The following is an 11,395-nucleotide window of genomic DNA, read 5'->3' on the forward strand; positions in this document are numbered from 1 at the left end:
TTCTTTTGGCAGGTCTTGCTAAAGCGTGCCCAAACTCTAATCAGGAGTCTCGTACCCCTCCTTCCAAAGATATGGCGATCGTCAAAGACATGGACCAACAAACGAAGGGCAAGAACATCGTTCATGGTAAGATATGGTGAAATTTGCATTTCCGTGTGTAGCGTTTATTTTTTCGCCATCGCTATCTGCTTTTCGTTGTCGTTTACATCATCCCTCTATCGTTTTGCATCAACGCAAGTTTCTCTCAACATTAGGGTGGTACTTTGGGCTTCAGTGTGAGTTAAATGGATTGATAGATCCGTTGTTCTTCTCTGGCCTCAATTAACTCTCTGTGTTCTGCCCATTGCAGTGTAGTTCCTCAAAATCCCCGCTCTGCTCGACGTCTGGGCTCCCCGTCTGCATCACTACAGTTTGATTGTCCTTCGCATTGTTTTTTCACTCTGCATATTGCGCTACCTACATTTCCTGCCCTGCACTTATACTTTGTGTTATCTTCTGCATGCGACACTGTCCAGAACACGTCAAGGCTCTACTTGACCGTTTTTGGCCTGTTTGCATCTTCTTCCCTAGACATTGCAACAGCCTCCACTCTCCATTTGTATCCCTGCTCTTTTCTCCTGCGTATTCCAAAGTCAAAACAGAAAAAGATTAGTCATCCACGTTATATTTTACCCCCCCCTTTCGTTAAAGTTATTGTTGTATTTTATCCCCCAAGAGTAATAGTGCAATGTTAGGCTTGCATTTTCATAATTTATAATAGTGTTATCCTAGGCTTGTTTTAAACAATTATTTGCTTTTTTCATCTTCATTTGCAACAGCCATATTTGCTTGTTCTTATGTTGAGAAGACATCGTCTCCCCCCTCTCCAAAACCAAATTTAATGTTGCTTGCTTCTCCAAGTCGGCCTCCCTAAGGAGAACCTTTTGAAGAATTCTGCAATTAGGAAAACAACACGATGATCTTTGAAATTTTCTTTTCAAGAGGTGGCTCAAGAGGCATATGCCCAAGGTAAGCATTTCTCTTCGTTTTTTTTCATTTCTCATTCAAAATACTTATTTTAATTAGTTTTTATTTTTTTTGAATCCAGTGAAGAAGCTTGTACGAGATAATCCAAAATACGGTAGTGTTAAATCTACAATCACTACTTATGTACGATGGTCACATAAATCTACACCTTTGGAACCCCCTCTTAGAAACAAATCCCCACCAAGGAAAAGCTAGAAGTGAAGTTATTAACATTGAGTCCAATTAGCTTGGAGATAAACTTTGAAACATTATTATTTCACTAAAATTTGGTTGTTGCAAGTAAAAACAATTTAGCTTTACAAATTTTAAAATATTATTTATTGTGTAATTATTGCTATAATGCATTTAGAATTACATTTTTTGAAATATTAATTCTATGGTTGGAAATTATCTACATAGTTTGACTCAAAAAAAAAAGTTTGAAACAAAGGATGTTATTTTCTTATGAATTTTATAACATGAGTATTCAAGTAAATTTTAATATATACGATGTTTATCTAAGATTATACTATTGAGTGCATAAGTTAAATGGATATGATTTTCATAAGTAATAGATTTTACTTTAGAATTTTGTCATAATATTTATTTTAGCAATCTTTCATCTTACTTAGATTTCTATTTTTATTGGTAGCAAGCAAACATCTACTCTCAAAAGAAGATAATGTGACGAAGTGAACTCATACAATGGAGTTGATGATTTCAAGCACATGCAATTTTCACCCACAGTTGCCCACCCAACACCAAAGCCATAATTGCATCCAAAGACAACTTTGTGGGGAGGGGGGAATTCTCTAGTATGCCTTGGAATAAGCTACCTATCAGATTGTACACCGCATAGATTTGCATTTGAGGGCCAACTACTTTGTAAGTATGGTACTTACACAAAGTTGTAAACCCCAAATATCCTACATACTTGAAAGGGGATTTCACAGTCAAATATTGTTCACATATAGTAACCTTGCTCATTCCATCAACTTACATACAACAATTTGTAAATTTCTTACAAATTGGAGAATTTATAGAGTGGAGGGGGCAACTGTAGTTGCAAAAGGACCTAGTGAAGGAGGCACATCAAAATTATCTCTTCTTGTTGATGCAACCACTTGCATCATTAGAGGGGAATGTTTCGAGGGGAATCTTCGATTATTGCCGCATCATTCACTTTGCACATATGTTCAATGGGCAGCTAAAAATATAAACTTTGGAAAGTTGAGTGTTTCCAATGTTATGGGAACTATTGCAATTGTCATAATCAAGGTTGCAAGTGATGAAAGAATGGCAAATCAAATTATATTTGTAGATGGTCCTTGAGACGAAGATAGAGCTGCGATAAGATTCATGCTAGTTCATTAACATCATGGTCTTTAATAAATCTGTGTAATTTTCATATGTCCTTTCATGGTTGTTGTTGTAGCTATCCTTTGTCAAAGAATGAAAAAGCACCCTCACCCAGCTAGTCGAAGAGTTTAATAAAGAAGGTGTTGTTATGTATGTGCTCAAGAATGAGTCACTGTTGAAGGCAAAAGGGATAATTTGCATCTTTGACTTCACCATTTTAGCAAAGTTGCCTGATGGTTTGAAGCAAGCTTTTGTTGCTCAGGTTGCAAGACTAGGATATGGTACAGAGGTAATTTTCTTACATCCATTTTTAATTTATCCACAATGACATTTAAATTCAATTACATCCAAGTTTGCCCAAATTTGGCATTATGCACTTCACCAACATCAATGCTGACTGACTTGAGTTCATTTGCAAGTTGTGCGGAGGCATTCGTGTTAGTCGAGATACTCTACTTCCATATTGCTTCACTTGTAAGGGCCCTAAAGCTATTGCACAGGTCCCTTGCTTGACTGGAGATATTGTCCAACGTGTAGGTGACCAGGTGCCTGTTCATATTAGAGGTCCCTATGTTGACATTGTTCTTTCATTCGGTATTCCTTTTGTGGAGTTGTATGAATAGGACCTCATGATGGCTCGTGAAAAGCTTAGGAGCACTAAGCCCAGTGGTAGCTTCACTGTGAATAGTTCTGGATATGTAATTGCTTTTGAAGCAAATGCTTAATATAGCTGTCTCAAATTCATTGTCTCAATTTAGTTGCCCAAAACTTAATTTCTTGAGCTGCAATTCCTCATGATTATTGTGATTGTGTTCTTTGGTGTCATTTCATGAATTCTTTGTTTTAAAGACATTATATTTTACAGACACCAGAATGACTACATTAAACATAGTTGAAATACTTCAAGCAAACAAATTCATGCAAAACCAAGACTTCATTATGAAAAATCCTCTCAACTCAAATACTCTTCTTTGTATTCTTGAGTTTTTACCTACTATAACATACCAACAATTGCTAACAATTCTATTTGAAAACATCCTTTCAACATTTGAGATGACTAATAGTCCATGGCATACATTTGTAAAGATTGCACAAATAACAAGATTGTCTATAAAGACAATCCAGCATTTAGTAGTAAACTCTTCTACTTCTCGTGCCCTAGTGATAGACATTCTTCAACGTTTCCATGGTATTTTCAAGTCCTCCTTTCTTTTGGTAGTTTTTAACAAAAGCAAATTGTTGAAAAAAATAGCAATAGGCGATAGGAAACAAAGTGATGTCAAAGAATTATTGCTCAATGAGTCAACTTCTCCTTTCACAATCACGCCATTGAAATAATTACAAGGTAAGCGTGTTTACACCATATGGAGTAAAGCTAATGACTTGCATTTACATAACCTCATTCAAGAATTCCCAAGTCCTCTAGCAAAAGACATAGCATTTGTCTTTCTTCAACGTTCTTCCCGAAAAAATTATACAATGTAAAACACTTTGAACAAAATATACAAGATGAGAAGAGTAATCCTACAACAAAATCCTCCACTTGAACAAAACAATACAACAACAGGGCCTACTTTAGAACAAGTGAAACCTTTAAAGAGAAAGAGAACAACAATATCTCATGTTCAAAAATACAAAAAGAAGATCCTCAATACTCCCAGTTTTGCTTGCGTTTGCTGCGATACATTAACATTTCTAGGAAAATTACAAAAACTAAAAGACGACATGGCTATTTTCCTTGTAGCTAATGAAATTAATGAATCAACTCCTCAATCAAGTGAAGCTTTCCTATGTACTCTATGCTACAAAGACATAAAAAATGACAAAATACCCATGCTATGTACCAAAAATATGAAAACTTTCACAAAAGAACTGAATGTCATTGAAGCATGCTTGGTTGCTATTAGAATACCGTTTGCTCAAATAAGAGAATTAACATCATATGAAGGACAATTTGGCCTTCATGGAAGTGTTGTCAATGTTTTTACAGATGTTGGGAGAGCACAACAAATTCTACCATGTTTCTTAAATGCAAATGGCACCGTTGTAGTAGCAATCAAAAGAAAGTTATCATACCAACATAGCTACATGAGTGGTATTGTTCACCCAACATTTACAATGCTTGCCCTAAGAGAATTATTAGATACACCACTATACAAACAATACAATGTATCCATAAACAATCTTTGGGAATAACATGTGAAATATATTCAAAGAGTACAAGCAATGAATGAAGATGTAGAACTCAATTCCAACAACATCATTGAGGATGAGCCTTTAATGGACACTTTGGTTCATGGGATCTATAATAGTCAACAAGTTGTTGACTATGAAAACCAAACAATTGTTGTTGTTTCATCTGAAGGTTTTTCTCCACTAGGCATTTTCAAAGACAAATTTTGTGAAGAGATCGCATATCCAAATCTATTCTTTGGCACGGCTCGAGCGTACAATGTTCCAAAACGTATGTCATATCAAACCATAGCAAAATGGGAATTAATGAACTTAGACAGACGCTTTGCACTATCAATAAATAAAATTTTCTTCAAAACAATGAAAGTCCTTGTCAAACAAATACTTTCTTCCTCTTGGGTGCGCATGCGCAAAGGCCAACCACAAGGGAGGTCACTTCAAGCAAAGGATGCAATAGTAGATACTAGCATTGAGAAACTATTGCAATCAAATATAGGTTATCGTGATTTTGCACACCTTTGAGCATCATCAGATGACAAATACTACCTCAAAAAAAATCTTTTTGCAATGGTGAGGCAATTGGGAACACCAACTTTTTTCATCACATTATCATTTGCAGAAAAACTTTGGAACCCACTTATAGATTGCCTTAAGAGACTAAACCCAAATTCATGTGCCAGAAGCCAAGTCAATACAAACAACAAAATTAGAAACCTCATACATTCGGATCCAGTCACTACAACAAGATATTATGTCCACAAATTTCAAGCTCTTAAAACATTGCTTTGAAATGATCCCTCCATTCTTGGGAAAATGAATGACTTTTTCTTTATCACAGAGTTTCAAAATAGGGGAAGCCAACACGATCACGGCCTATTATGGATCGATAGTGCACCAATTTTTGGAATTTCACTAGATAAAGAAATTGAAGCTTTTCTCGATAAAAACATAAGTACAAATATATCTTTGTTTCCATGTCCACATAAAGATATTCAAACACATAAGCATCACAAAACTTGCTACAAAAAACAAAAGCACTGTAGATTTGGTTTCCCAAGACCTCCGATGAGTACAACAAAAATTCTACATCCATTAGATCTTCATTCAAACAACACAACTTTAAAGAAAAACATGAAAACAATCAAGTCATTGCTACTAGAAGATGCAATATTGACACTAGACTACTCAACGTTCTTAACAACTACTAAATTAACAGAAGAAGAATACATTGAAAGTCTTCGTTCTTCTACACAACCCACTATTTTCCTTAAAAGGGAACCTAAGGACATATAGACAAATAACTTCAATCCAACATTGTCTAATTTATGGGGAGCAAACACTGATGTACAATTTATACTAAATCCACATGAGGCAGCTGCATATTGCACATCATACATGACAAAAGTAGATAAAGAGACTACAGAAGTGGTTAAAGTAGCTATGTCACAAAGCATGGCAGAAAATGCACAACCCAACGAATGCATCAGACGTATAGGAAATGCTATTTTGAATACTCAACACATAAGCTCCCAACAAGCTGTATATCTCTCTTTATCGCTACCTCTTTCAATGTCATCTAGATGCTTCCAATACATCAACACAAGTCCACTTGAAAAACGTATGTTGTTACTGAAATGATGAAAGCAACTAGAGCAACTAGATCCAAATCGCACAAATATTTTCTTCGACGATATCATTACTAAATATTTGAAACGCCCTAATAAACTACAAGACATTTGCCTAGCAAGCTTTGCAAGTCAATACACCCTCTCAACAACATCTCCAAAAAAATGCAAGAAGGAAAGGGTTATACGCTTCAATAAGTATGGCTCACACACTGATCCAGAAAACCACTACAGAGAGCTATGCACTTTGTTCCTACCATATCAAGTAGTTGAACCTACCCTTGATGACTTAAGTGCTACACGGCATGACAAATACAACGACAATAAATAAATAATAGACAAAAATAAGGCACATTTTACTAAATCTCTTTCACAAAATTGTGCAAATGTTTCAAGTACTACAACAAGCTTAGAACAATCTCAGGACAAAATTTTGAATATGTATGACATTGCCGTTGACATGCCAAAGATAAAAGAACACAAAACACCCAAATCATTACTTTTAGCATATAAAGTAGCCACAAAATGAGCATTACAACACATTGCAAAAGTTAAACGACAACAATGTTTAATTCTAACAATGTGCAAATGTTTCTAGTACTACAACAAGCTCAGAACGATCTCAGGACAAAATTTTGAATTTGTACGACATTGCTATTGACATGCCAAAGATAAAAGAACACAAAACACCCAAATCATTACTTTTAGCATATAAACTACTGCCACAAAATGAGCATTACAACACATTGCAAAAGTTGAACGACCAACAATGTTTAATTCTAAATGACATCATGTTAAAAAGAGAGTGGAACCATAAAACAATATACATTTCTTTCTCACTGGCAACGCACGTACAAGAAAAACTTTCACATTACTAGTGCTTATACAATCACTTAAGGTTTTACTCACACAAACAAACTACAAACCTTGATTTGCAATAAGTTTTGTTGCTTGCATACACAGGTAAGGCAACCTTCAATATTAGAGGAACCACTATTCACGCAGCACTCCATTTGCCTCTAATGGCATCGCACTACACAAGTCTTTTGGTGGAGAAACTCCAAGAACTATCGCAACTCTACAAAGACCTTCAAGTGGTGGTCTTTGACGAAGTCTCTCTAATTGGACATAGTACCCTAGTGGCAGCAGATATGCGACTTAGGGAGATCAAACACAACCACATGTTGCCATTTGGAGGAGTAGACATACTATTGTGTGGAGACCTTTGTCAAGCTAGCCCCACAAAAGATTCATGGATTTTCTTGGAAAATTTAGCAAAACAATTCTAAAATCTTAACATATTGGGAGGAAAATGTACTCCTCTATGAGCTAACCACACCTATGCATCAATCAAATCAAGAATTTTTACAAGTGCTTAACAAAATAAGAGTAGGAGAACACACAATTGATGACATTGCATACTTAAACAAAATTTACTTTCGCAAGCCTAAGAACAAACAAGATGGGTATGTCTTTTGTCTGAGCATTTTGGTCTGAGCTCATTTTTCTGAGCATGGCCTATATTGTGATTTCGTAGACAATTTTATCATAACATCACATACCATTTAGTCATAAAACTACCCCAAGAAGATACTATATACATTTCTACCCCACAAAGATGCCGCTAACATCACACACCCTTTAATCATAAAATTACCCCACAAAGATGCTATTTCTTTCCAATAGTATTTAGGGCTTATAAGATCCCTTTATTCATAAAACTACTTTTCATGTCTACTTCATTTCAACACCCTCCACCTATATCATCCATCATTCATACTATCATGATAGATAGTGATTTATCAATGAAATGATTGCAAGTCACATGGTGAAGAATTTAGGGTGCAAATTTGCATGCATCTATGCTGAAACATTTATTAGTTGCATCAAGGAGATACTTTCAGATTCAATTCACCATGATGATCATTTGTACACAACTCATAGTTTTGACATGCAAACCTTAACTAAGATATGACATGATTGTCACATCTCTAGCAAATAGAAAAAGTTTTATGAAACCAACATGCTTAAAATTGAATATGTGATATTGAGATTAATATTCATGGGTACTCACATGATGTACTAATAGTTCTTCAATATGATTACTACATCTCTAGCAAATGAAATAGGTGCAAGACACCACAAAAGTTATGCATGTTCAATACTAGGGCATCACAAGCAAAATGAATTGCTTGAAGGGAAAAACTCATGTCAAATCACTAGACTCAATCTTCTTTATTGGTGTCATCCACATAGATATTGCGATGATGCCTTCTCTCTTTGATGGGGGCATTGAATGCAATGTCATTACACATCATCTTAGCCATAGCACCTGCATAAGAAGGCAAAAAGCTAAAATAGATCAATCAATATCAATGCCTCATTGATAATAATATTCTCCAACAAATAGGTTTAAAAAGATTAAAGACGAGAGTAACATACTTACTAGTCATCTAGAAGATTAACAACCATTTCCACATCTTCGAAATCATTTAGAGTCCCATAGTTGCTTAACACATTTCCCTTTCCTTTCTGTCCATCCAAAATGGTTGCAATATAGAATTGCAAATGTTAGGATCATTCTCAATAGATAAGCATGCTCTCCCAGAATGCATGCATGCTTTTTGCATAGAACCAGTCCCAGCACCTAAGTCCACCACATGTCCAGAAATTAGACACAACAACTCCAAGAAGTACAACATCACGCATGGAGCCTTCTCCAATGCACCTCTACATGGAATACTCTCTCCATGTTTTATAGTCTGCTCACTTGTTGTTGGTAAATAATGATGAAACAAACTACTTCCAAAAGCAATGCTCAATTTGGTACCAACCACGGAAGCATTTCCAGGATTACAAACACAAGACATACCAGCCCGATGAAGAAGGCATAAAACCACAACATCCACCTAAATACAAGAAAAGAATTAAACTTATGCTTAGTACAAGCCATTTCATTATACAAGAGCATAAATTCTTTCAATAGGTCATTGTAAGACAATTGTCTCACCTTATGATCAATACCACCAACTTTGATTGTACAATATGCATCCAAGCATTGCATGTACATTCGACATGCAAACTCCAATCTACTGATCCTAGCATAATTCTCAACCAAATGAAGAACATGAGGAGTACACATAACTAGGATCCAGCCAGAATCTGAAATAACTATGGCTGCTACTAGCAAGGAGTAGCGTACATGGTCCTCTGTTAATAAATTCCGAGATGGAGATGTGGAATCCTCTACTCCAAGAGCTTCTAGCTGTGTAGGCAGATCAAGAATGACAAAATCTGCAGCCCAAGCAACACTCTTACCATTTCTTGTTTTTCTTTCACCTCCAAGACCCACAAAGTATTCCTTCATGTCTATATAGGCTTGTGTGAAGTTTGAGACAGACAATTGCTTCCCAAACTTGACATAATCATAGCACCAAACCTTGCAATGTGAAGCATGACATGTGCCACTCTGCTTCAAAGTTAGAGAGGTCAATGGAATGTACAAAAAGCGGATAGACCTATCTTTCCATTTACATCCTTTCAAAATGGGTGTAGACTGTAGTACCTGCACATTTGTATCCACACCACATATGTAAAGACACAAAGTGATAACAACATATGTTACACAAACAAATAACAGCTTGAAAAAAGACCAAGAGAGCTTACCATTATTAGTACCAAGATTTTTTGGTGGCCTACCACCCTTCTTTAGTTCCATACTTGAATCCTTGTCCTTTTTAGTCATCTTCTCAAGTGTTTTTTGAATCTCAATTATTGCATCATCCTCGTGGACTGAATTTGAGCTTGATAAACCCATCTCTCCCTTTTTATGCTATGTGTACAGCTCTACCTCCTCCTCGATGCAACATCCTTTTTTCATATCGAGCCACCACGGGCAGTTCTTTCTCTCCCACTCAGAGAGCACTTGCTTCCCTTCTTTTTCTATCATGTTTGGAGAGTACATCAGAATTTTAAGTTCTGAATTTTTGTCCATACTCGACATATGGGCAACAATTTTTCAATCTTACCAATAGCTTTTAAGGATTGCAAGAATCTGCATACAATAAGAGTCTTAGTACAAAAGCGAAATACTTAAGGATGGATTTTTAATTGAAAAGGAAAAAACATGTATTGCTTACCGAAATACCAATCGTCGAGATGCCCTCGTCATCTCCATTTGTCCTGTTGCAGCTGTAGCAATAGTCATTGAATCCTTTAAATCTTCATAAAGTTCAAGTCTATTCATTGCTTGTATCTCCCCAAAATACTCTCTCAACATAGGATCTTGAGGAAGCACAAAGCTAGCTTGTTGACTAGAAACCAAGCCCTGAGAGAGTAATCTCGCAGATTCACAAAGCAACTGATCCATCCATGCATCCTTCGCCATCCACTTTATGAATTCTCTATCAACTTTTGGCATCCCATAACTTGTTCTCCAATTTGAATCTGACCCTAAGATTATGAGGGTTGCTAGTTGTGTCTCCTTTGAGATCTTTGCAATGGAGATGTTATACAACTTTTCCAATGTGACAATGGATGATTTATCATCAAATGGGAGGATCCACAAGATATTAAACCAATCTTCACCATTTGTTGGTTTGACAATAGACAAAATCTACATATAAACAATACATGCAATCGTCACACTCAACTATATTTTCTGATCATACAATACATGCATATCCCATACCTTGATCATTTTCTAAACAAACATCATATTTACATCCTTTTTTAATATTATGAGTTCTTTCTAAATCTCAAAAAACACTTGAACACTTTAAAAAATCAACTTTATGTTAAGAATCATTAAATTAACCATACCTTGATCATTTTTCAACCGTACTTGAGATTCACATCCTTTCGAATACTTTTAAGTGCTTTCTCCATATCAGCAACATCAAATTTGATTGAAGTTCCTTTTGCTTTGCCTCATAATCTTGCTTGTATAGTGGCTAAAATATATTCCAAAGAAATGAATGAGTACAATGAATAAGTTAGTTCTAATTCAAAAGACATCCATGACAAATGGTATGAAACTTACTGCAAATACCATTCTCCCTAGCATCAGAGATGTCAAAGGATACCAAGTACTTGATCCTTTACTGCTTTCATTTGCCCTATGCTTTTCAAGTGTCTTTTTTTCTTCCTCAGAAAAAAGTGATAAGTACTCATTCTCATCACATGAACACATTGTCTTTGTGTTGTACAAATAA

The 11,395-nt window shown here is 35.7% G+C and overlaps 1 pseudogene; it reads right to left on the reverse strand.

Annotated features, from left to right (window-relative positions):
* Positions 1 to 8,627: 8,627 nt before the first annotated feature.
* Positions 8,628 to 10,146, reverse strand: LOC147898975 (uncharacterized; annotated as a pseudogene).
* Positions 10,147 to 11,395: the final 1,249 nt, after the last annotated feature.

Source organism: Dipteris shenzhenensis, chromosome 8 (assembly GCF_047967505.1).
Source record: "Dipteris shenzhenensis isolate YYH24624 ecotype China chromosome 8, Dip_SZ_1.0, whole genome shotgun sequence".
Lineage (NCBI taxonomy): Eukaryota > Viridiplantae > Streptophyta > Polypodiopsida > Gleicheniales > Dipteridaceae > Dipteris > Dipteris shenzhenensis.